Here is a 25,907-nt window from a genome sequence, read left to right as displayed (position 1 = left end):
GGAATTCGTCAAAATCTGCAAAGTAGCACGCCCCATTTGTAACATGCACTCTGCCGGCCCCGCCTTGCACACCAGGGATAATGGATTGTTGTTCATTTGAGGTTGAATTTACAGTTGATAGGGGATAATACATCACAGCCAAAACAGTGCAGTCCATTTTAAGTAGGCTACAATGGCACGGTTCAGCAACACAAACCGTTAAAACTTTTAGGTGGGAAAAAAAAGGAAAAAAAAGAGCAGCTACGTATGACACAAATTTGCTTACTCAGTCAATCCTCTTAACGACAGTCACTGGAGATAATAGATTGTGGCCACACGGTTGGCGTTCATTGTAGGCTGAAATAATGATAGAAGTGATCCGCTACATATAACATAAATTTGCTCTCTCAGTCACTGCTCTTAGCAATACTTGATTGGGGATATTAGATCATAGCCCAAACAGTGCAGTTTCAGGTGGGCCCCAATGGCACACTTAAGAAGCCTGAAAGCAGAGGAAAAACGGCAGCCACATGTGACACAACTTTGTTCCCCCAGTCATTCCTCTCAGCAATAGTCAACTGGGGATAACGGATCGCGGCACATCTCCTGATAAAAGTGTCTTCTGCCAGTTGAATATTGGATTGGGGATAATGGACTGTGATTACACGAGTGCATTTCAATATTGGTAAACATTTTAAAAAGCTGCCAGTTCCCGCTCACAGCAATATGCGATCAAGGCTAATGGATCGGGGCTGAATGATGGCAGGTCACCCTTTTGTCGACAGAGAAAAGTTCTCACTTAGGGACAATTTGGACCAGCCTATAACCTAACATGCATGTTTTTGGAATATAGGAGGAAAACTGAGTTCCCGGAGGAAACCCACGCAGGAGAACATGAAAGTTCCACACGGGGAGTGCTACCAACATTGAGTAATCTGCGTTGGAACACACAGAAAATAAAGTGTCTGTAGATGAGTGTGGCATGGGCATCTTAGCTGGAAAACAGGTAAGCCAATAGTTTGAAGCCTTACCTGGCACCTTGTCAGAATTTATCTCAATCTGAGAAACTTAACATTTTACTCATGTTTCTAAGGTTATGTCTAGGTGTTTCCAAAAGTGGCCAGTTGGAGACAACCAGTTAACAGCCCTAAAAACGTGTGTATTTCCCTTTGGTCAATTTTTAGACATTGTAAAAAGGTTGTAAAAAGTTTTGACTTCCTTTTCCAGAATTGATACAGGGTTGCATTTGTGCACATTTATTTTCCGTTCTTATTTAAATACAGCATTTCAGTGGATAACCAATGTGTCAAATTTCATTTAAATCGGTAACTATTGGCTAAAGATTTTTGAAGCTAAATAAGTCATGACGTATTTCTTTTTCATTACAGGCCTTCATAGGTCGTCACTGGCTATTGATTGTGGAAAATAAAGCCAGCAATTGGCCAAGAGTGGTGTCAATCAACAGGTCAGACGCTAACAGAAGTATTATTTATAAAGGGGAGTAATGGAGCCAAATAGACTGATAACAAGAAAATGGTCAAATGCTTTTAGGCGTTTTTTTTTTTTTATATCCATCGGCATTATTATGTGTTTTGCAGTAAATATTTTACACGGTTGGTTCCAGTCGACTCTCATGAATGTAACTAGACCATATTTGCGGCGAATGGTGTCATTGGTAGAAGTTCCCAGCCCTTTTGGGTTAGCTATCCCATTTTTATAGTTTTGGGGTATCTTTTTTTTAGACTTCTGTGATGAGTACATCTTAAAATGGTCATATCTTGAATCCCAAGAGTTTAAAATTTCCAATGATATGTGGCATGACATATTTCATTGACTGGTGCAATGTGAAGACACGACTTTGTTTATCAGTCTGACGGCCCATAGACGGGCCCTAGGAACGTTACGGGGTTAAACACACCAAGTCTTCACTTTCAAAATTTCCAACAAACTCAGGGATATCCAAGTTTTGTTTGCTTGAAGTTGGGATGCGAAACCTCTTGAAAATATTTAGATCTACTAGCCAGGGTGAAGAATTATCACAACATAACAATACAATGATCACATTGAGGCTTTTGAACAATTGTCAAGTGTAAAATGCAAAAAGAGGATGATAATAAATCAAATTTACTATATGTCCCCCATGCCCATCACTAGTGCTTTATGAACAGATGCACACACGTTGCCGCCAAATGAAACTGCATCCTTGCGCTCGATCGAAGGAGAGATGAAATACAGTTAAAAAGACAGGTGCTTTTACCTGTGACAAAGTTTGCAAACATTAAGTGGATAAGTTGTTCATTTGTACAATATTTGCAAAATACAGCTCTAGTACATTACGGTGTCTTTCGTGTCAGTAATTCAGATGGCTATAGACACAATTCGTCTACCAGCGCATTATGTATGCGAAATACAGTTTTAAATAAAATTGTAATCTGCAAAGTAGTCCTTAATTCAACTATATGTAACTGTTATTTGAATAGGTATTTTTCTGTAACGGAATATTCTATCCCTATTACGTAACAACGTTTTATGTATTCTTCATGAATAATAAATTAGAGAACCTAAAAATCGACTGTTCGGCAAGAGATAGAATCAGACTTAACACAATTGAATCTCCAAATGAGCGATGCTTTCTCAGACGGTGAACAAACACGGATTTTCTTTTTATGACTCTGAAGGACTACTTTGCCGCCATCCAAGGTCATTAAGCATTAGCCAGATAAGGCGTCGATAACAGGTACGCTACTGTTCAGGAAGACCGTTCCCATGCTTTTGCAGAACATCCCCCTATGCATCTTCTGACGGCTATTTTGCTTTCGACATGTTCTTTTTACTTTCTGAATGAGCGACTAATAGCGGCTGTGCTACTGTTTAGGAAAACCGTTCTGATGCTTTTGCCAAACCTCCTCGTGTCTTCTGACAGCTACTTTTGGCATGTACTTTTTACATTTTTATTTTACTTTCAGCATGAGCGGCTGAGAAGAGCTAAGCTACTGTTAAGGAAGACCGTTCCGATGCTTCCACTGAACCTTCTCCTGTTTTCTGAAGGCTTTTTTTTTCCGGCATGTACTATTTGACTTTTGGCATGAGCGACTGTCAAAAGCCACGGTATTGCTCAGGAAAACCGTTCTGATGCTTTCGCTGAACCTCCTTGATTCTTTTGATGGCTATTTTACTTTTGGCATGTACTTTATACATTTTTATTTTATTTTTGGCATGAGCGGCAGATAGCAGATACCCTATTGTTCAGGATGACCGTTTTGATGCTTTTGCCAAACTTCCTTTTGTCTTCTGATGGCTATTTTAGTTTCAGTGTGTACGTTTGTACTTTTTATTTTACTTGCGGCATGAGCAGCTGATATCGGCTACACTTCTGTTCAGGGAGACCTTTCTGATGCTATTGCCAAACAGCTATTTTACTTTCGGCTTGTACTTTTTAATTTCACTTTTGGCATAAGCGGCTGATAACAGCTACACAAAAGACTGTACCGATGCTCTGCCCGTCTTTTGATGGATATTTTGCTTTCGGCATGTAGTTATTTAAACGTTTTATTTTATTTGCGGCATAAGTGGCTAGAACGGCTACGCTAATTTTCAAGAAGACCGTTCCGATGCTTTCGCCCGAACATCTTCTGACGGCTATTTTGCGTTCGGAATGTTCTTTTTACTTTTAGTATGAGCGGCTGATAACGGCTACGATACTTTTCAGGGCGACTCTTACAATGCTTCCGCTGAACCTTTTTCTGTCTTCTGGCGGCTATTTTACTTTAGCCATGTACTTTTTATTTTACTTGTGAAATGAGCGGCTGACAGCGGCTACGCTACTGTTCAGGGAGACCGCTGCAATGCTTTTGCTGAACATCTGCTCTTTTTCTGACAGCTACTTTACTTTCGGCTTAAGCAGCACCTCCTTTCAAATATTAATAGTCGGTACTTATATGACTATAAGCTAAGCGGGGGGTTCACGTGTCGTCATTTGAGATCGCGCTGTCTGATTTGGGATATGGAGAAGGTGGGATGAAGATTCCTTGGCACGTAAACTCTGTGGCTCATATCACTGACCTTGTTGACAAAAAATTCTACTAAGGGTGTAATGCAATACCAAAAAATGCTTGTTCAAACATCTGTACTAAAGGTTGACCGATTTTCGGGTGGGCCGGTTATCGGCACCAATATTTGGAAATTTAATGGATATCTGTATCAGCATTTCTATTTATTCCAGGGGCCATTTAATATATTTAAAACTGGGTTATTTAAGCTCAAATGCAGCAGAGCCCCTCTCTCCTGCCTTCTGTCTCGGACGCTACCCACCCCGCGCATTCTGATTGTATAAGCGACCGAGAGCAGAGCCACCGAGGCAGGAAGAATAAAGTTAGAGCGGCGTAAACCGCAGCAGCTCTGCTAACTCCTGATATGCCTGTGAATCAAGACCGCTCATGATATTGAAATTTTAAAAAGCCTGTCATGGAAAAGCATGTGTGTGTGTGAAAGAGATAACATAAAAAGGTTATTTAACTTGTTTTAGGGAAGCATGTTCAAGTGGAGACTGACATATTAGCTCCTATCATACCTTAGTTCATCAATTAAGCGTGTCTGTTTGTGATTGAGAATGAGCATGAAAAGTATGGAAGGCCGAGTTATTACCGGTCACCATAACATTATGTCAATATGCTTAGGTTTCAGAAAAAGTTTTATTTGAATTTATAACAAATATTCTTTGTTTCTTTTTGTATTTTTAAAAAATTCTTATGCCAATTTTTACATTTACAGCGAATGAATATCAGCTCCAAATATCAGTTACTGACCTCCTCTCAAAAGTAATAATCATATCGGCCTGAAAACCCATATCAGTCGACCCTTAATCTCTACCTAAGTTTGTTCCACAAAAAAAGAGATAAAGTGAATACAACTTTCTGTAGCAAGTTAGGGATTTCTAAGGAGATTATTGTACTTAAAGAGACAGTTCGTAATAATTACCGTATTTTCTACACTATAAGGCGCACTTCCATAAAAGTCTTTTGTCATATATTTTTCATACACAAGTTGCACTGTACTAGAAAGAGCATGAAATTGAGACTACAGTAAGAGCTACCATATTTATCCGTGTTAGGCTATTTATATGCTTACCGTCTAAACATGCAACAATTGATCTGTCGGAAAGTGTCGCACACTAAAATCACAAAATATTATATACAGATATTCGACCTCCAGTGATACAGATGACACCCGAAAAGGCATTCAATTTTATCTCCTTATCACACTGAATTGCAAAGGGCATTCTGATGGTTAAACAGTCTTCTACTTCTTCATTTGTGTGTCAAAGGAGTCTAATATGTATACACACGTAAAGTATTTTGTATAGTATTTTGTTAATTTTAGAATAAGGTTGAAAAAAGAATTTGGTGAAGAAGACACTACTAGAGGTCGGAGCAGGAGCAGCTAACAATAAGAATAGCGGCTATAGTTGAGCCACAGCCTGCAGGCAAGAGGCTAATATGTTTGGTTAGAAAATGAAACAGTGGAATGAAAAGCTGAAAATGCCCAAATGAGAGGACTCGGCAACCATTCCGTGCTAGATGCCCCAAATAATTGAAGAAAATAAATACACTTAAAAAATGTCTATTAATGAAACAAAACAAAAAACGATTTCATAAAAATGTTTTAATTAAAGGAACATTTTCTATTAATAGAATAACCAATTAAGACGTGTTTGTCAACTGGACTTTGAGTAAAAAAAATTCTTTATAGAACAATACATATTATCTATTCATTTTAATTGGATTTTTGGAAAATAAAAAAGGTTATTAATAGAACAAAATAATTTTTTAACTGGACTTAAAAAAAAATCTATTCATGAACGAATTTTTTTTTTTTTTTCATTTATTCTTAAGCGGACTTTTTTTTACCCAAAACCTTTTTATGAATATAAAAACAATATATTTTTTTACCTTTTTAAATTGAAAAAAAATAATCACTAAATGATTTTTTTTTCATTTAAAAATTTTCAACAATGACAGTAATAGAAATAAATATATTTTAAGTATAATTGAAAAACTTTTTGATTTAAAAAAATTGTTTGTACAACAAAAAAAATAAACATTTTCAACTGGACTTTTCATCCATCCATTATCTGCACCGCTTATCCTCAGTAGGGTCGCGGAGGGTGCTGGAGCCCATAAAACTATTGTCAATTAATATAAGAAACAATAGAATTTATTCATTTTAACTGGAGTTAATTCATGGAAAGAAAAATATTTTTTTGTGTTTTAAACCATTTAATTATGTATTAAAATAAATGATGTATGTAATATTTATTTTTAACTTAAAAGTTATTCTATTAATAGATTGAATAAAATAAACAAACAAAGAATGAGCTTTTGAGTTCCAAAGCAGTAATTTCTAAAGCCAGTTTTCTCTAATAGTGATAACAAAGTCATTCATTGAACTCTTGACTTTCCCAGTAAACGAACACCCTGGCCCTTGAATCACATGAACACGGGTAAAATTACAGAACGCTGGGATTTCTACCTCAGACGATGGGAAACTGCAGCCCCCCTACCTACAAGAAAGTACATAATAACACAAATAATCGCTTTATTGTGGACCATGACACCTGGACCTTCATTGTCTTTCGTGTGCTTCACAACCCTAAACGAAAAAAAAAAACTTATGCAAGAGCTGACTCTGCCGAATGGATGAATGCTGAGTGTGCGAAAGGAAGTGAGGACAAGAAAAACAGGGGAAAAAAAAAAAAAAAAAAAAAGTCATTCCCCGGTCATGCTTCATCATGTCCTCTAACCCTCTGTTGTCCTCATTCTCTGTATTCACCCCATGTCCTCAAAGTCAAAATGACCAATCTTCTGTAAAGATAAATTGAATATTAAACACAAAATTTCAGATTCCTTAAAAAGAACTTGTCTTTAGACACAATACTTATGATATAGTTTATCTACATTTTTATACCTAAAGTAAATAGAAAAAGTGGAAAGCAAGTTAAGGTGTGAAGGTGTGAAATGCAGGGTTTCCCGGGATTATTTCATTTAACCCGTGAATGCATAAGTGGGGTTGAAAAATTACCCTATGGGTTATTCTTTAAATCTTTATAGATAAAAAAGTGTAACATTGTCACACAATTGGTATTACCCATAAAACATGTTTATGACAGGTTGCCAAAAAGTGCACTTTGGTGCAGATCCGTTCATTTTGGCGCTGCACTTCAAAGTGCACACTTGATTTGATGAACTTGGCCCCAAGTAAACCTGAAGCTGCGTACTTCAGCCGCAACGCGCCTTTCGGCGCTGAAACAAACACTCTGGCAAATTTAAGCTTTGAGTTTACTTCAGGTACTGTTCCTCAAATAAAGTTAATACGTCAGGTTTTCCCGAGTTCGAGTTTATATACATGCGGGTCGGGTCGGCAGGGTTCTTTAGGCCCAATCTTACCTCTAGTTCACATACCAGAGCTTAATGCTCAATTCTGATTTTTTTGTGAAATCCTATGCCTTTGTGAGAGCTTTTATGTTTCCATCCTAATGTGACTTGATCTTCTTGTGTGAACGCGCCACAATTGTCAAACATGCGCATGCGCAGAAGAGGACAGGTCCCATCACACGCAACACACTCATATTTGTGGAAGTCCTCATGGATGTTAACAGCATCGGCTTGTCCCCGCAAATATCAATTAAATCTAAAACCTTTCTTCAGCCCATTATATGTTGTTCGTGTTGTTGGATTTGAATATAAATATTGTTAATCACCACTAGAGAAGTGGTCTCAAACTCAGTTTTCTTTGGGGCCGCTGGAGCTGGACTCTTGAGTAAATCAGGTTTTCCACAGCAACAAGAGAATTAAAACCACTGATAAAACATTCCAAATTTCTAAAATATCCGTTTTCAATCCATACAAAATAAGATCTAAGACTAGAAATAATAAAGTTTTAGAATTAATGTGAAAAATCGATCAAACTAATTCATAAGCCGCATGGGCTGGACTTAAGGCGGCTGTGCATTATTTAGCTTCTCTTAATCGTATAATAAAATACATTTTAAAAATCACTCATTAGAAGAACGACAATAATGATTTAAATAATAAACAAAAATTTCTGGAACTATCATTTTAGATTACTTGTAGGCCGAAATATCTGTATTTGACATAACATGGACCCCGTGTTTTGTGGCTGGTACGAATTAGCAAAAAACAACGTTGAGAAGAATGGGCCAAAAATGAGGAGTAAAATTATGCTTTATTGTCATTCTCAGTCTCTGTTTTGTATTTTCGAGCGACATGTTGTGAATACGCAATGGAGTTACAAAATAAACAAGTGTTTACCTTCAATGAATTTGTGATGTAATGACAATCCCTGTTTTCGTTTACCGTGGTTGTTAACTTCTCTGCTTCCTCCCGCCTGTTTTAAGGCAGAATAGTGACGTTTACTACCTATAAATGATGTGCAGGTCGCAAAAATGCGCTTTGAGCTTCACAAAGCAGTCGCATTCCAAAAGATGGGATATGTATTGTAGGACAATACACACGTTTCAAACACACAAAGGCTGTTGCTTTAATTATATTGTTTCGTGTCACTGGCGCCACCCCCCGCTTATCCATTTAGAAGGTGCAGGGTGGGTAGCGTCTGAGAGAGAAGAGCAGGAGAAAGAGAGCAAGGCTTGGCTGCATCTGAGCCTAACCAACCCAGTTATCAATATGCTCAATATGCCTGCCCAAAAAATAAAAATTCTGATACTGATATGTGTAAAATTCCCAAATATCAGTGCTCATGATCAGCCTGCTTGATAATCGGTCACCCTCTAACACAGACACGAAAGGAGGGCACCGTGTCATGATGGACCCCGACGCCACCTGGCCGCAACAGCGGGGACTTTAAAGCCCCAACCCGTGCCAAAACAGTGGGGAAGGTATTGCGTATCTGGCAGCTGGGATATGGTTTGCAAGGGCAGCCAGACCGCGCTGGCACCAAGGGGGGAATGGCACCTGACCTGGACAAAGGGTGGGACTAAGACGGTCATGAGAAAAGACCACGTGGGGGTCAGGGCCGAACATGTCTGCGGGCTACTCTGGTGTTCTTAGGGGCCTTCCTGGTGCCCCACTAATACACCACTTTTACAAAAAAGGTCAAACGTGTATTTTTTGTATTTGTTTGTTTATTATCTAAAGTAATTTTTTATTAGTAAAAAAATCAAGATTTTAGAACTTGGAGAACATACTTTTGTACATTTTACAAGTGAAGAATAAAATCAGAAAGTACATCTCGGCGTCATATACAAAAAAATTGATGTCTTTGTTTGAAAAAGAAAATGAATACACTACCATTAAATGTTTGTGGTCTCATTTAAATTTCACTATTACGCACTATTATAAATAGTTAATAATGAATGCTGGGTCTTGTTTGCTTTCTGAGATTCAACTGCACCTACTAGTAAATCGTTTGGCATGTAACAAAAAAAAAATATACTAGAAAAACTGAGATAATCTGGTTAATCACATTGCATGGAAATGATTTTGAACAGCACTGTATATTTTACCATTAAATGTGTGTGGTCTAATTTAAATTTCACTATTACGCACTGTTATTAACAGTAAAAAAATATAATTCCCATTTTCATTTTTGTGCACAATTGAAATGCCTTACGTTATACTTGACCACTAGATAGCACTGTGTTGTTGCCACAGAGCACAGGATGGCAGCAGGATGCCTGACAAACATGGCAGCGACCTAAGAGGGGATTCCATTGTGTAAAAATAAAAGATACAAATTTCTCATCCTATGATTATTTTTTTCAAATAATAATTAACATTGGAATGATAGTTCATGTATTTTGCCTAATATTCATGTTAATGTTATTTTTTACGGAATGAAATATTTTTTTGTACCAGTACACACTGTCCCTTTAAGTCAGGGGTCCCAAACCCAATTGAGCTGGGGGGCTGCCAAAGCTAGGTGAAGTTGGGCCAAATGGGGTTTTCCACAAAAACAGCGCTGATAAAAACATTCCACTGTTCTTGAAGGGGCAGGGTTTTATATTTGTCCACTAGATGTCGCTGTAATGTGATGTGCAACCAAAAATGAGTCCAAAGAAGACTACGGAAACAAAGTAAGCAAAAAGTACACTTTTCCATTCCATTTTTCACCCAGCCTTTCTCAGAGAAAGACAAAAGGAGGGGAAAAACATTTTTTAAGAATAAAAAATAGGGTAGATGAAATAAGAGGTAAAAAAAGGAAAACAGGAAAAAAAAGAAAAGCAGGTTGAAATAAATGAAAAAGGATCAAAAAATGGAATAAAGAGAAAAAAAAGACAAAACCAGAAATGCATTATTTTCTCTTTTTCTAAATTTTTTCTTTTCCTTTTTTCTTGCGTTTTACTTTGCCTCATTTCTTTTTTGCCCATTTTCTCTTGTCTTGTTTCTTGTTTTGTCATTTTTTCCTTCTTTTTTTATCACTTGTTTTCTTATTTCTCTTATTGTCAAAAGTAATAAAGGTGTGTTGTGGTCACTTTGCGTGTGCGTTTTCATCCGTTGAGCTTTTAGCACTCTGTTTTGGTGGCACAACAGAATACAGCGACATCTAGTGGGAAATAATAAACACACTTTAGATTTCCATGTTAAAGTGGGGGCCTCAAACTTTCATTCTGGGGGCCGCAATTGACCACCAAACAGAGCATGAGACTCCTGCTTTAAGTGTTCATTTTATTATAGCGTTAACAACTCCTCTCTTTGCAGTGTCAAATTTGATGGTGTCCTGGCATCAAAAACATGTCAACATCTAAGAATAGAAGCCATATGCTTGTTTGTGACTGATGATAAATGTGTGACGGATCTCTCTCCTTGGCATAAAAATATTTGGAAAAAATTCTTGCCGCTTATGGTTGCCCCCGCTGTATCAGTCTATAGGCGCGCAAGAAAACCTTTCAGTAGATGTGGTTGCATGTAATGTAGGACTGCAACAGCTAATCGATAAAATCAATTAAAATTCATGATTAAAAGTGTTGGCAACTAATTAGATCATCGATTTGTTGTATGAAGTTATTTATGAGCCACTAAGCACATCAAATCAATGCAAATAAGAGTGCACACCTTTCAGTTGTGGACATTTTTGTTATATTTTCTGCCCACACAATGAAAATCCCAGTTGTATCCATCTACCTATATAGCGGATGCCACAGTTGTATATATCCATGTTTATTGTAAGTCTACGGGGCATAAAACAAAAAATAAAAAACACACATTATTTTGCGCTACATAATTTATCACAATTTAATCAGGTGTTTTAATGTCCTTAATTTATGAAAAAAACTATCACTGATCTGATATCTTACAATAAAGTCAGTTGTGTTGTTTGTAGTGGGTTGTAATTTTGGACAATATTGTATAGTGCATTTCTAAATGCCATTCTTTAAATATTTTTGTGGGTTAAAAAAAATATTCACATTTCACAAGTGAATGAAGCATGATAAAATATGAAAAATATAATGTCGCTGTCATGTAAAGAAAAACTTACCTTTTGTATTTGTTTGAATTTGAAATATTGCTTTTTTTAAACAGCTATTATTTTCCTAACTTTGTAAATACATTACATGTATCGTTTCTCCTTCCCGTGAGAAAAAAAGGGTGTTAAAAGGGTGTTTAAGTTTTATCACTGAGTCTGCGTAGTTTGTATTCTTACTTGTGCTCTTTAGTACTCAGTTTTGTTCGCCCGTCACAATAAAACTACTTCTGTCGGTGAAATTATACACACTGTTCCTTTAATGTTGAAACTTAAATGCAGACACATCTATTTTGTGCTAATGTTGGTTTTACTTGCCCCTGTCATCGGTTTACTGGCAGAAAAAAGGTAAATGGCATTATTCGATTGGCATTACTGCAGTTTACGCACGATTAGGGGCACCGGAATATAGGGCGCATAACTCCCCCCCCCAAAAAAGTATTTTGTATGTATTTTTCATAAATAAGGACTTTAAGGCTCATGGAATTAAAACTAAAGTAAGAGCTAGGGTTGTCTAATAAATACACATTTCTAAATTAAAGTAATTGATTCCATAGAACATAAATTAACATCATGACTTAACATCACGAACCTCCTGTGTGGAGTTTGCATGTTCTCCCCGTGCTTGCGTGGGTTTCCTCCGGGCACTCCGCTTTCCTCCCAAATTCCAAAAACATGCATGTCAGGTTAATTGGCCGGTTCAAATTGTCCCTAGGTGTGAATGAACGAGTGAATTGTCTGTCCCTGTGTGTCCTGCTACTGCCTGGCAACCAGTTCAGAGTGTCCCCTGCCCAATGCCTGAGGATGGCTGGGATGGGCTCCAGCACCCCCTCGACTCAACTGAGGATAAGCGGTGCAGATAATGGATGGATGGATGGACGTAACATCATTAGTTTTAGCAACAAAAAACATGTTAACCAGAAGTGGGCACTTGAAGAGCACTCTAAATGTTTCTTAAAGATAGAACAGTTACCACATGACAAGAGTATGTAATTTTGCACAAAATGTTGCCATAAATAAAAATCTCCATTCAAGTAATCACAATACAATAATACTTAGGGACATTATTTTCCAAAGCGACAACAAAAGAGTATTTGCTAAGAGTGTTCGAAGTTCTGTGCTTATCTTTTGTTTCCTTTTAGCAACAAACAATGAGTTAACCACAAGAAGGCCCTCGAAGACCACGATGTACGTTTTTCAAATGCAGAACAGTTACCGTATGCAACTAGACATTTCCAATTTAATCCCACGTATTTTCCAGTATATAACGAACACCAGATTATAAGGCACACTTTATAATATCCGGCCTATTTGGGGATTTTAGATCACATCTTGAAAACAAATTAGTCCAGTTACTTCTAATGAGCGCCCAAGAAACAGGAATCATTTCTCGGTTTTGTGTGTAAAGTGACGTCGTAATTCCAGGATGTACATATTTTCCAGAAATGTTAACAGAGAGAAAATCTGTGATGCATCAAAAAAACTAAAAATTTTAAATGGTGAGGGAACACTGCATTTTCAAAAATATTTACAGACATGATTGCGTGCCGTTCTGATGGTGGCCTTAACATTTTATCAGAGCCTCTGCTATCGTTACAAGTGGGCGATAGAGGAGCACCGGCAAGGATAGAACTTATTATGTGGCACCAAAACAAATGTCAATCATATCATGATCAACAAATGTCTACTTTATTTTACATATTATTTTTGGCACAAGTGACATCCAACATTTGCTAGATGCATTCCTGTTATTCTTCAGGGTTACTTGAAAAAGGTAACCCGATTTATTTACTAGTTGAAAAATGTAATCAGTAACGTAATACGAATACCATAATATTACAGTAATGTAACTTGATCACTATGGTATTAAAAGACAAAAGCAACTTAATATAAACAAAACTATTACATTTTAGGTAAGATAAATGAACAATGTAACTTTAAAATATAATTAGGAGAAACCAAAGGCAGGTAGTTGCTTGTAGTCCAACAAGTGCTTAAATTTTAACCGGGTAGTATAATTTATTGAGCAAAAATAAAACTTAAAAAGATATGCTCTGTTTTAGCTTGCTTTAAAAGCACATTAAGAGCCAAATATTGTTCACTTTATGAATTTCCATCAAACATGTTTGAAGTGGAGGTGCCAAACCTCTTGAGAATATTCTGATTTTTTTCAGTTAAAAAAACAATTCTCAAAACAAAAGTGATTGTATGCCGACTTTAAACGCATATTACAGGCAAAATTCAAAAGTAATATAAACATTTACTAAATGTCCCTGAACGCATCACTAGCGTGCAACTGCGCTGGCCTAACGAAACTGCAAGCTGATTTTTTGTTCTTGAGTAAATTGTGAATATACTTATTCTTGAGACAAATATATCCCAATATAGGTGTTGGGGAAAAAAAATATATATATACATATACATACATATATATGTAGCTTACATTTCCAGTTGCAGGAAGTTCTCCCCAGTACAATTTAGCACTAGGAAACGCTACCTTCATTTTTTGTATAGCCCATAATAAGTGTCCATAAATGATATATTATCCTTGCACTAATACACATTTCATAGTGCCCTGTTTAGGTGCAGCATTCACCTGTCCCTAAAACACTTCATAGGACAATGCCTTACAAACTAATGCCAGCTGCAGTTAATTTTGAGGGAAGAAGAAATGCAATGCCAAAGCCAAGCCCCAAGAGGTCAGTGTGGGCGTCATTTTTATGCAGAATTGTTGAGAAACATGGCAACAATTTTAATGATTTCAAGCACCTCTACAAACCCTGAAAGTAGTATACAACCCTACCTTGCTTTGCTCAATGCAGGGAAGCCACCGCAGGCATTGTAAGAGTGCAAGCGGGAACTCTGCAGGCAGGAAGAGGGACGAAAAGTTCCTGGGTAGGCAAGGAGAACATGCACAAGAGAAAGAAGACGAGAGAGAAGTTAGGAGAGAGTGGCCGATCTGTCAGACTGAGCGGGGCGGGATTGAGTTCCCTCCCAGGGGCTGCTGACAAGTAGCCATGTGACTGCAGGGGCCAATTCAACAAGGAGTCACACAAACAGACACACACACCTCACTCACAAATTTATCTTATGAGTGATTAATATTGTATAATGTCCGTAAGTGACAGCTTGACTGATTCAAGCCACTTCTCAGATGTGCAATTCAAATTAGATTAAAAAGGAGCCAAATACAGGCAAATTGACTGTATTTATTCGTGAATAGTGCTTTTTTTTGCCTAAAAAAACAGGAAGTTTGGGTGCATGTTAAAATAATGTTTCAGGGTAGTATATTACCGTATTCTTGCAACAATTGATCAATCAAAAAATATCGCCAATCTCGATTGCAAAACATCAAATGTAATGGGAAAACCTAGGTCACAGCGGTGAGACCCATGAATCCCAACCACTATACCACCAATGATATATACAGATCATTGTTTATCAACTGGTCTGACTTGATGACCCACCATTTCACCGACTCAAACGAAAACATTTCCACTTCTCAAACGTATCCAATGAAAAGATTAAACGGTTGAAAGCAGATATAGTATAATATATTCACTTCTTTTTTTTAAAATAATCAACTAAACCAACAACTTCAAGAGCCGTATATAATCTTATACAAGCATACATTGAATATAAGCAACCCCTTCAAACTGATTTAAAATAGCCACATACTAAAATAAAATATTAACAGATCCTCTACCTAGACGTTGATAATCATTTAATCATGTAGTTATTAAAGATTATTATGCTGGTACAAAGCTAAAATTAAACATTTTAAAACCATTTACAGTACTTTCCAGCAGTGCTTCAATGGCACACTCGAACATCAATTTCTTATCTCCTTCTTCGACTTGATTGATGTTGTCACGGTTTCCTACTTTTCTTTCACTTACCACAAAATTTCTTAGGACCCATTTGGATGGAAAGAAAAAGAAAAACAACAATAGCACAATAAAGTGTGGTCCCTCTCAAACGCATCTTTTGACTAAACAGGAAGAAGCGATCGAGCAGAACATTATCACCATCTACTAACTCTTAAATTGAGTTATCGAACCGGTTTTTCATTGTATTATTTTGCCAAGGCAAAGGCCTGCGACCCACGAACAATGGGTCTGCAGCCCACTTTTGGGTGCTGACCCACCAGTTGAGAAACACGGATATAGGTAACATACAAAAAGACATTAGAATATATCTCAGTATCACACTATTGTGTGTCATGGTACCAGAGACACACGTTACAGAATGGGGAAACCACAAATTAACCCTGAAAGGCAAACACAAATAAAGCAGGCCGAAAGAAACATAATCTCATGATGAATGGGATATCAAAGGGCATTGAATAAATATATTGTAAACTTCATGTTGGTTTTGTAGTCAATAGCTTGCGTTGTCAAAAATGATTTTAATCATTGTTGTATGTATATAAAGTTTGGCAATAACAATGCTTGGTTTGAGCCGAGAAAAAGTCTATACAGATTATTCATCAAAAATGAGTCGTGTGCGTTATACACAAGTGTGCATTATACACTAATGAATACAAAACATTATTAAAAAAACCTAGGCTTTTACATTTTCTTTTCCATTTATCATTCAAATGTGATTATTAAATGATGTCATTATTCCTGCGCAGGAGAAATTGATGTTATAATCAAAAAGCTGTTAATTTTATTTTTATGGAACAGATTTTCACACTATGCTTTACATTGCAAAACAAAAAAAGAACAACATGCTTATTGGGGAATAATTATGCTCATTTTAATTCATGTTTTTTTTCTTATTTAACTTATTTTTATGATGATTTTTCACCAACATAAAAAAATGCCCAAAAATATGTTTTACCATTAGAAAGATTATTACACAATTTTTTCATTTTTTATTCTAAATGTTCTTTTTTTCTTAGTTTATTATTTTTGCAACGTTTTTTTCCACACATTAAGATTTTTTACCAACATACTTAATACAAAAAATGTTTTATTTAATAAAAAAAACAATGCTTTACCAGAAGAGAAAAAAATAAACTGTCAATTAAAATCAACTGTTAATTATTTCCCAGCAACATTTTATAAAATAAATATTTACTGAAAAAAATTTCAATTTCTCTTATAATTTTTTTTAAACTTTTTATTTCTCACACACAATTCGACGGAGGGTTGGGTCACCCATCATACAGCGACACGAACAAAAAATATATACAGTTGACATTCCCAGAAATAACAAAACAAAAAAATAAAAAATAAAAGAAATAAAATGAAAGGTGAGGTGTTAAGACATCAAGTAAAAGTTGTGTGATAGGCTTCCATCTTTTCTCAAATTGATCTAGTTTCCGTTGAAGTCTGGCAGTGATTTTTTCCATAATGTACAGTTGCTTTAATTTGTCTCTCCATTGTTTTATGTCAGGGGGTTGCTACCCGAAGTATAACCCTTAGTCCATATTTGTATTGGCCAGTCAATAACTCTTCTGGCATAATTCGGGTCCAACCGCAACTCTCAGCCAATAATTTAAAAAAAAATTCTATCCGTATACTTCTCCAGAAATTGAATATCACTCGGTAATTCCAGAATATATGCGTAAAATCCCTGACCCTCCCACAGTTCTGCCAAAATAATCCAGGTTATATTTTGAAGTGATAGAGGGTGTATAGAAGTAACGCATTTTTACTATCCATTCAAACTCCCTCCATGTCGGACTGCTGGTTATTTTGTGTCCTTCTTTCAAAGTATTTTCCCAGTCGTCGTCTTTAATCACTACATTAGCTTCTAGCTCCCATTTTTCCTTTACCTCCATCTCATCATTACGGAGATCGATTTGCAGAGCTTTATACAGTTTGGAGATAACTCCCTTCATTGATTGTCCTTTTGAGTAGGATTTCAATAATTCCTCAACTTTAGTTGGCTCCTTACATATTTTCCCCATTTCGTTATGTTTCTGGGGGTAATTTCTCTTATTCTTAATGTTACTAATTTTACTATACAAAAAAATGTTCAAAAAAATAATAGTTACAATTATAGGAAAGAAATAGCAAAATGAGGAAAATTGTCAATCGGGCACATTTTTTTTCACATGACTACTTCTTAATTATAGAATTGTCATTTTTCTTAAATACTAAAATAATGGCACCATGAACACAAAACTTTAATTAGAATCCGGGCACTTCGGTTCCCACATTCAAAAACATGCTTGTGAGGTTAATTAGCTGGTCCAAATTGTTCCTAGATGTAAATAAGCAAGAGAGTCCTTGTCTCCATGTGCCCTGCGACTGTCTGGCAACCAGTTCAATGTGTCCAATGCCCACTGCCCCGAGATAGCTGGGATGGGCTCCAGCACCCCTACGACCCTACTGAGGATAAGCAGTGCAGATAATGGATGAATTAGTTTTAATCACCACACCCCTACAAAGTTTGGGGCTGGTTAGGACAAGAAACAGAGTGTAGTGTGTGTCTTAACCACTAGTGGTCAGAAAAATACAGAAGATGCAGACACAATTTTACAATTACTTTTTTAACATAACTACTGGCACTTTTTTTTATAATTACCTCTGAGTCATGTCGATTTTCTTCCTAAATAATCAAGAACACCAACATTAACATGAAGCCCCAAATCATATTAAATTTAATTTTATATACATTATATATTTGTCATCACCCTGCTCCTAAGACGTTTTGAGCTGGTTAAAGGTGAGGTTGGGTTGAGAACTACAGTCGTGTGCCTTATCCACCAGGTAGCGGTGAAATACAGACAAGCCGAGAAAAAAAGAAGAGTTTCAGAATAAATCAGATGCTTAAATTCCAAAGCATTCATAAAATCCACTAACCTCCATTTTATGACAAAGTAGCAAAACAACAAAATATTAACACAAACTATAAAACCTGTAGGTCACAAAAGCAACTGGATTAATTGCGTAATCTGCAAATGTGGCCAAAACATTTAACATTCCACGTCGGCTTATACACAAAGCCAGTATGAGGACAGAAATGTTTGTTCACGGGGACGAGGGCTCACAGTGGAGTCACATGAGTGTCTCGCGAGGGGAAAGAAATAGTATATACATACGGAAAACTAAATGTGTCGTAAGGGGGTTTCCTCCATCCCAACAGGTTCCTGAAAATAGCCTGCGGGACCGAGACCAACGGGTCCAAAGAGTAAAGAGGTGCGGGACCAAAAGCACGGCGCAAGTATGAACAACATGGTCGTCACCTTGGCAAACAATTAAGAGTGGCACAGTGTGTCAAGTATTTGTTCAGCCTTTCGATAATCAGCAGGGTTGCTGTTATAAATATCTGGACCAGAAGTTGGAAGTAGATTGCTAGAATATTTTAGAAATGGTAATAATTGACTTTGTTTGAAGACAACAGAGCAAAAAAAAAAAAGAAAAAAATCAACAAAAACAAAATGTTGCCTCAGAGTACCCGACATTTTTTGGATGTTACATTTTGGGTTAATAGAGGGTCATTAACACAGCCCAGGAAATCATGGCCCGCTAACTGCCTAATCTAGAGGAGCATTTCTAAGGACTCTTTTCAACAGGGCCACTATTTGATATCATTTTTACTTCATTTACATGATTATCCTGGAGAACCACGTCTAATATAATTGTAAACAATGTATACAATGCTGTTATCAATGACAAAAATCACAATTCTGTTCTATTCTAACTGGTCTGGTCCAATTTAAATACGATTTAGCTCCAAAACAGAGGTCTAAAATTGGGTTGTAAATAGCTCATCCAACATGGACCAAATTTAGTAGTTAGTCTTTTTTTTTTACATAAGGTGGTTTAAATTTAGGCCCAAAAAAAGCAATCTTTTGGACAAGTCATACCATGCATTTTCAAAAGTCACTTTTCAACCACATAAAAGCATCGTTTCAACATATTTTCAACCAGTTTTTGGTTGGTGGGTATGTTTTAAGATAGACAATTAGTCATACAACAAGTGGACGTTTCCTAAATTGTGGAATCCTGTACGAATAATTTAGTTGTTTGAATCGATCGTAGATGTCAAACTGTATATTTCTGGATTTGGCATGCCACCAAAGCCTCGAGTTTGCCAACCGGGTTGAGTGGTAGAACTGGTAATGGACCCATATGCAAGGAAGCAGGAAATAAGGACAAAATGCTCAAAAAAGATGTGTAATAACAAAACATACTTCTAAAGTAACCCCAAAAAGTTCAAAAAGAGAAAGAAAAATGCTTTGACCATAACTATTGCAGTGACTCAACAGCCTATGCTGCTTAAGTAGTTAATATAAAGGCTAGGGATGATAAGAGTCTGATGCGGGGATATTGGACACAGGGGTGCGCAGTTCCACCACTCCCCCAACGGTTGTCACCCTTTGAGAAGGGTGGCATACCAGATCCTGACAAAATATTTGACAGACGCTTTTAGGACAATTAAAAAAGCTTACACAAAAATGCAAGAAGGAGCTATGAACTCATGCCAGGCAACAACTGTTGTTGGTAAAAAATTCTGGAGCATTTAGCAATAATCATTCTTCCGTTTTCCTGGTTTGTCATCTATACATGAGGTTAATCTTATCAATCACAAAAACCCACCTTTGTTATCGATGGCCGAAAAAAAAATTTGCCCGGCCGGCCAATCCCTGAAGGGATTTAGTGTGCGATGAAAGCCGTCTAGTGTTTTTTTCTCAAAATAGCCGCCCAGGACTCTGGGTCTTTTCCCCGACCGTTGGCGCTAGCGTGATCGAGGTCTATGGTCGTGATCCGCTAACAGTTGTTGCGAGCCTCTTTGTAGCGTCTGAGGACTCGCCCGAGGAGCTAAGACGGCACCTGTCCGAGGCGGGGGGGGGGGCTGCCGAGGGATTTAAGGGGCGACTCAGATATGACTGCTTACATAAGACCTAATAAACGTGCACTCGTCTGTCTGTGAGGGAAAAAGCAATAAAGGTTCAATTGTTTTTTTTTATACAAGTGATTAGGACTACGAGGGGGTATTTTATGGGACTAGTGAAAGGGAAAGTTCAGTTATGAACATTTTTGCAGGTTTTGACCACGAAAACCTTAAACGTCACAGTTTCTTGAAAGAATCATAATTTAATGTAATGATATCCGGCATCAGGAGCAAACAACAACATGTGAGAAACAATCGTGAAAAGGTACCAAATATATTCAACAATTGTTATTTGTGCTTAGAAAATATAATATTGAAAAGTAGGCAAAAATATTGCCCCCCCTCTGATTAGTTTTCTCATTGTTTGGGCTGAATGTTTAGAGGGACTGCCGCGTCTTAGTACGTTTGCATTTTTAGATTATTGCTCGCAGTGTTCCAGGAGATGTGTAAATGCTGTGCAATTAGTCATTTAGGTCGACATTGGATCATTTGGAAGTCATAAGGAAACTTCTGGAGTCAGTTGGCTGAGCTGAGAGGACAGAAAGGCAATATTTTTGCAACATTTACTTTACAGTTTTTTGTTGTTGTAAATATAAAATATGTTGGCCTGAAGAAAAATGGGCACCACCAGGCTGTACTTGCGCCACCACAGGAAATGGTGCCCCGACGACCATAGTGGTTAAAGGATCCAACCAACTAAATGTAATATAAAATGTTCCAATTCATGATTGTGTCTCACATGTTGTTGACACTTAGAAAACATTTTTAGTTTTTTAGCTTTAGGTTTGAAGCCTAAACTGTGGCAATAGGACAAAAAGTTCTTGGGGCGGGGATAATACTTTCACCAGGCACTGTAATTTCCAGTCAATTTTCTTGAAGGTTTTACACACCAAATCCATTTAGCCGTGGGGAGAACAAACAGAAACTTTGCATTATCAAACCACCCCCTTCCCTGCTCGGTTTCCTTTTCTGCATGATCAAGCAATTTCCAGCAGGAATGCGGCGATTGTGACAGGTTTGTCCACAACAAACACTATAGACCAGTGGGTTGCAGGCCTTTTCCTTTTTTCAATTACACTCGTTAACAGTAGATGCCGCTGATATTCTGCTCTCTCTCTTCTACATGGTAGATTAATCAGTGCGTTTAAGATGGTCACATCTCACTTTATTGTGATTATGTTGCTTTTTATTTCCTTTTTCTGCCCATAATAATTGGTCACATGTAAGGATCGACCGATATGGGGTTTTCAGGGCCGATACAGATTATTAGTATTAAGAGGAGGCCGATAACCAACATTTGGAACAAATATATCTTTGCTATAAAAGCTTAAAACATTATGTATGAATAATTTAATCAAATATTTTGTCAAAAAGAAAACAATGAAAATTTGTTATAATTTCAAATAAAACATTAATGGCTCGATGGTTAGATCCCATAACCACTAGGATTGTAGGGGCACCAGTTCCTGAGGTGTGTCTTAGGCAAGCAGTCTGGTGGCGCCCATCCATCTCCAAGCGTGTTAGGCAAATGTGGTAACCTCTCTTTTAAACCTTTTACAGTAAATAAATGAGAATTTCAACACAAATAACATGAATAATATTTTGACTAAAACCAAAAACTAATAGTGCAGGGAATAAAATTGGGTCCAGTAGCAAATCATATAAAGGTAAATAAAAAAAACTTTAAAAATCAGGAAGCTTTTTAAAATTAAATAAAAATGTCAACGCAACCAACATAACTTAAATAACATCAAACACAAAGAACATCGAACTTTCAACAGAGCTCGTAAATCGAAAAGTGTGAGCACACCTGATTTAGAGCCAGATGGACAAACTAATGTTATGGTGACAGCTAATCACTCCACCTTCCACTTTAGCCTGCATTTTATGCTCTCTCTTAATCACAAACACACACACTTAATTGATGTGATAGTATTATAGTATTATGATAAGAGCTAATATATTAGTCTCAACCTGAACGTGCTTCGCAAAAACCAGTTCACTACAATTTTTAAGCTCTTGATCACACACACGCTTTTCTACCAAGGCCTCGACATACTCAAAACTCTCAATATTATCAGTGCTCTTAATTTACAGGCATGTCAGCAGAGCTGCCGCTGTTTACTCCACTCCAACATTATTCTTAATGCTTCAGTGGCTACGAACCCTGTCGCTTATCCAACCAGAAGGCAAGGGAAGGGTACTGTGTGAGAAAGAAGGCAGGAGGGAGAAAGGCTAGGCTGTATATGAGTCTACATAATAGGCCCCATCGAATAAATCAATATCAAATCCCCAAATATTGGTGCCTATACTAGTCGGCTTTCCCAATAATCCGTGACCTCTAGTCCCAAGAAAGGTAGTGATAAGGGAAAGGAAAAGTGGAATACTGTGAGAACAACGATCTATTTGAAGAACGAAACAGTTGCAAAATACAAATATGGCGTCTGCCATTGAAGTGCTGCTGAAAAGTCAGTAAACGTTTTAAGAATGTAATATTTCTAGCTTTTAACCAGTACATTCATCTTTTTTCAACTATACAATTAAATAATTACCGCTCTTTCGGTCCACACCTTATTAGAATTTTGAATTTCTTTTAGAATATGGCTATTAGCAATGTAGGATTATATGCCAGTATATACAGAACTTGAAGTCGTTTTCTTTTGCAGGTCATTTTGTTTCTTGAAAAAAGGTGACTAGATTCTACTATTTTTCGCTTTAAACTGCACAATCCTTTGATTAGGATACATTTTAGAATGGGATTTTTTTCTTGATTCGGGTCGCAGCTTGTCATTTGGGTGGAATGGTGGCTCCTCAATTCAGACCAGTTGAGAACCAGTGCACAAGACAGCTGAATTAAACGCTGATGCATTCAGGGGGAGTCCTACGATTGAAATTCCGGTATAAGGTAGGTAAGACACATGCAGGATGACATTTTTTTCGTAATTTATTTTCCCTCTTTGATTTAATTTCCTCACTAAAAGACAGATGAGTTAGTGAAAATTGTCTGTCTTCACAAGAAAAAAAAACAAGAATAGTTTGTACATTCATTCAAAATATACATCAGACTTCCAGTATAACAACACAAATCTGTTCTGAGGTTGGGGTCGCAAAAAAAAAAATTGCTGTATAGCAAGGGATAGAAACCTAAAGTAAAAATCCAATCCTTATCATCTGGTCAAGCAGAGTTAGTGGGTGGATGTAGAGGGGGAATGGATGGAAACTGATTTAAATGTATGACTCCTACTTGAGAGGATTGTCATGCCCGTAGAAAATGCCCTTGCTTTAATGACTTATTTTAATAACAGTCCTGAACGTCGATTTGTAATGGTCATGCAACTTGACGAGCGTAATGATTAGTGTGTCCCCTTGATTCGCATGCTTTGTTACCCTGTCATCATGTTTTTGCTTCTCCCTTGAGCATCAATCACTGCAAGCTTTGGGGCCCTTAACAAATAAATACAGTAGAAAAAAATACTGCATTGTAACGCTGACTCGCTATGTCAGCACACAAGATTTTTAACAGGGTACAGATACAGACGGGTATTGTGGGTGGTTGGTCAGCCAATAGAATATCTTGAATCTCATTATGCCATGGGGCAAACCAATAGCAGACCAGCATTTCATATGACATCAACCAATAGCAGGAAGGCACCCTAGGGCAGAACTTGCAAAATAAGTTCATGTTGATGTTGTATACAGTAGTGTGGAAAATACCACAAAAAGGGGCTGAAACATCTTATTCCACAGCATGAAATGAAAATGCCAAAGGATTGGGATGCTGTGTCTTGGGGTCCACTGTATGGAGGAGACAGCAGAATGATTTCCTCTTTTTAAAGCCTATTTTTGTACTTATTTTTTTGTAATGACTTGAATTTTGCAGTTTCCCAAACTTTTTTGTCGCTAAGGCACATTTTTCTGATAGAAACAATCTTGAGTCATACAATATATAGAATGAGAATAAAAATGTAATCTGCTAACACATAGTGATGTGGATGAATGTTACTTTGGTGTTTACTGGAAAAAAGCAAATATACTGTTTTGTGCAATTTTCTGTGGCACATTCCAAAAGGTCTCACAGCAGACTAGTGTGCTTCAGCATAAAAAAAACAACACAGATTTAGCACTTTTTTGTGTGTTAAATTCAAAAGTATATGTGTCAATATTGTAGCATAATCTAAGTAAAAGTAACAGTGAATCACTAATAAATCAACATGGAAAAATATTATATTAAATTTAAAGGTATTTATTTTTTTGGTGCATAAACCACCCTTTTTCGAAATTATTACAAAACAAACGATCTGCTGGTACCAGCTTTCTGTGCCGATAATTAGGCATCCCAGATTGAAGTAACAGTAAATTGTCATTATATCAATTAATTAATAAAGATATAATAAAGAATAGAGAAGAATGTTATGTTCTCAAAATTAGAAAGAAGATTATATAGGGATTTAAAAGTTTTTGAATTCACTTGTCCTCTAAAGTTAAAAGAAAAATTAAGAAAATGATACCAGGTGTCGCATGTAATCCAATTTGGCGGCCGCCTAAAAAAAATCACGTGACCCTCGATTGTATGTTTTGTAATCATTTAATCAAGAAGAGGATTACCTTATGTGCCATCAAAAAATAATAAACGATATCACTTGTTTGGGGGGGTCTTGAATACATACTTTTACAGAGCTATACAAATAAACATGACTTGACTTCTTAATTGATACGTATTTTTAGTATTTTTATAAAATGACGACTTGACACAAGCCGTGTTGTTCACTACGGAACACCAAGAGTGCCAAAAATAGGCAATAAATCATAGCGTTAGTAGAAAAATACCACTTTGAATATACTTTCCTTGTTCTTTTTCTTCTTTTTCCAATACTAATTGAAAATTCCAAGCACAAACACAATTCCGAAGGAATTTTGTTAATGATAAACCAAGAAAAAAAAACGAGTGAGCGTATATGCTCGACATCTATATGCAATGTAAAGGGATGGGGAAGAGGTGCAGACCCCCTACTCATGTCGGTTGAGTTTTTTTTTTTTTATCCCAACAGCGTATTTAAGTATTTTAAAAGATGTCATTTAATGCTTACATGATAAGGAAAGAGCGAGTTTTATGTCAAGTGGGGAGACTCACCCCAAATTATTCGCCTACGGCTGTCTTGGATGACTTGCTCTCAACCGGTGTCAGGAAAGTTATATATATCAAACACTACTTCCGGTCACCTGCTATAAAAATAAAGCGCATAACAAGTGTGTTTGGATGGATACTTCTCAGAATAGTGTAAATATTTATGTTTTGTAAAGATATTTATGCTTAAATTCGAAAATAAGATATTAAATACGTCGCAACAGGGTCGCAAAAACATTGCTTTGTAAATATTTTACTTAATGTGAAAGTAATCTTCCAAGGTTCAGCTGCGTTTTAGTGGCTTCAGGTAACTTATTACCGGTTTCGTGGATCGTCTGCGCATGCGTCACTACAACATGATGCGCAGAGGGGCAGATGCTGATGCCACGACCTTCAGTTTTAAAAATAGAAAATGTGATTAAATATCACTGAGCTATGACTGGATGTGGATTAA

At 36.8% G+C, this 25,907-nt stretch overlaps 1 protein-coding gene across 5 annotated transcripts in view; it reads right to left on the bottom strand.

Annotated features, from left to right (window-relative positions):
* The window catches only part of slc4a2b (solute carrier family 4 member 2b), a 98,644-nt gene extending 72,821 nt beyond the window's left edge, over nucleotides 1-25,823 (bottom strand). For 2 of the 5 annotated variants that reach the window (XM_088322744.1, XM_088322741.1), the window contains exons 1-2: nucleotides 25,460-25,823; nucleotides 14,279-14,366 (exon numbers count right to left, since the gene is read on the bottom strand). The gene's annotated coding sequence lies outside the window, so the exon portion shown is untranslated. Of the gene's footprint in view, nucleotides 1-14,278; nucleotides 14,367-20,033; nucleotides 20,216-25,415 lie in introns of those variants that run through there. The other 3 variants (XM_088322743.1, XM_088322742.1, XM_088322745.1) reach the window with 3 other exon arrangements.
* Between the last annotated feature and the right edge of the window lie 84 nt (nucleotides 25,824-25,907).

The sequence above is a fragment of the Urocampus carinirostris genome, chromosome 18 (assembly GCF_059441175.1).
Source record: "Urocampus carinirostris isolate Australia breed hairy pipefish chromosome 18, RoL_Ucar_1.0, whole genome shotgun sequence".
In the NCBI taxonomy this organism is placed as follows: domain Eukaryota; kingdom Metazoa; phylum Chordata; class Actinopteri; order Syngnathiformes; family Syngnathidae; genus Urocampus; species Urocampus carinirostris.
Note: the sequence above shows the minus strand (reverse complement) of the source record. Positions and strands in the feature narration are given on the sequence as shown.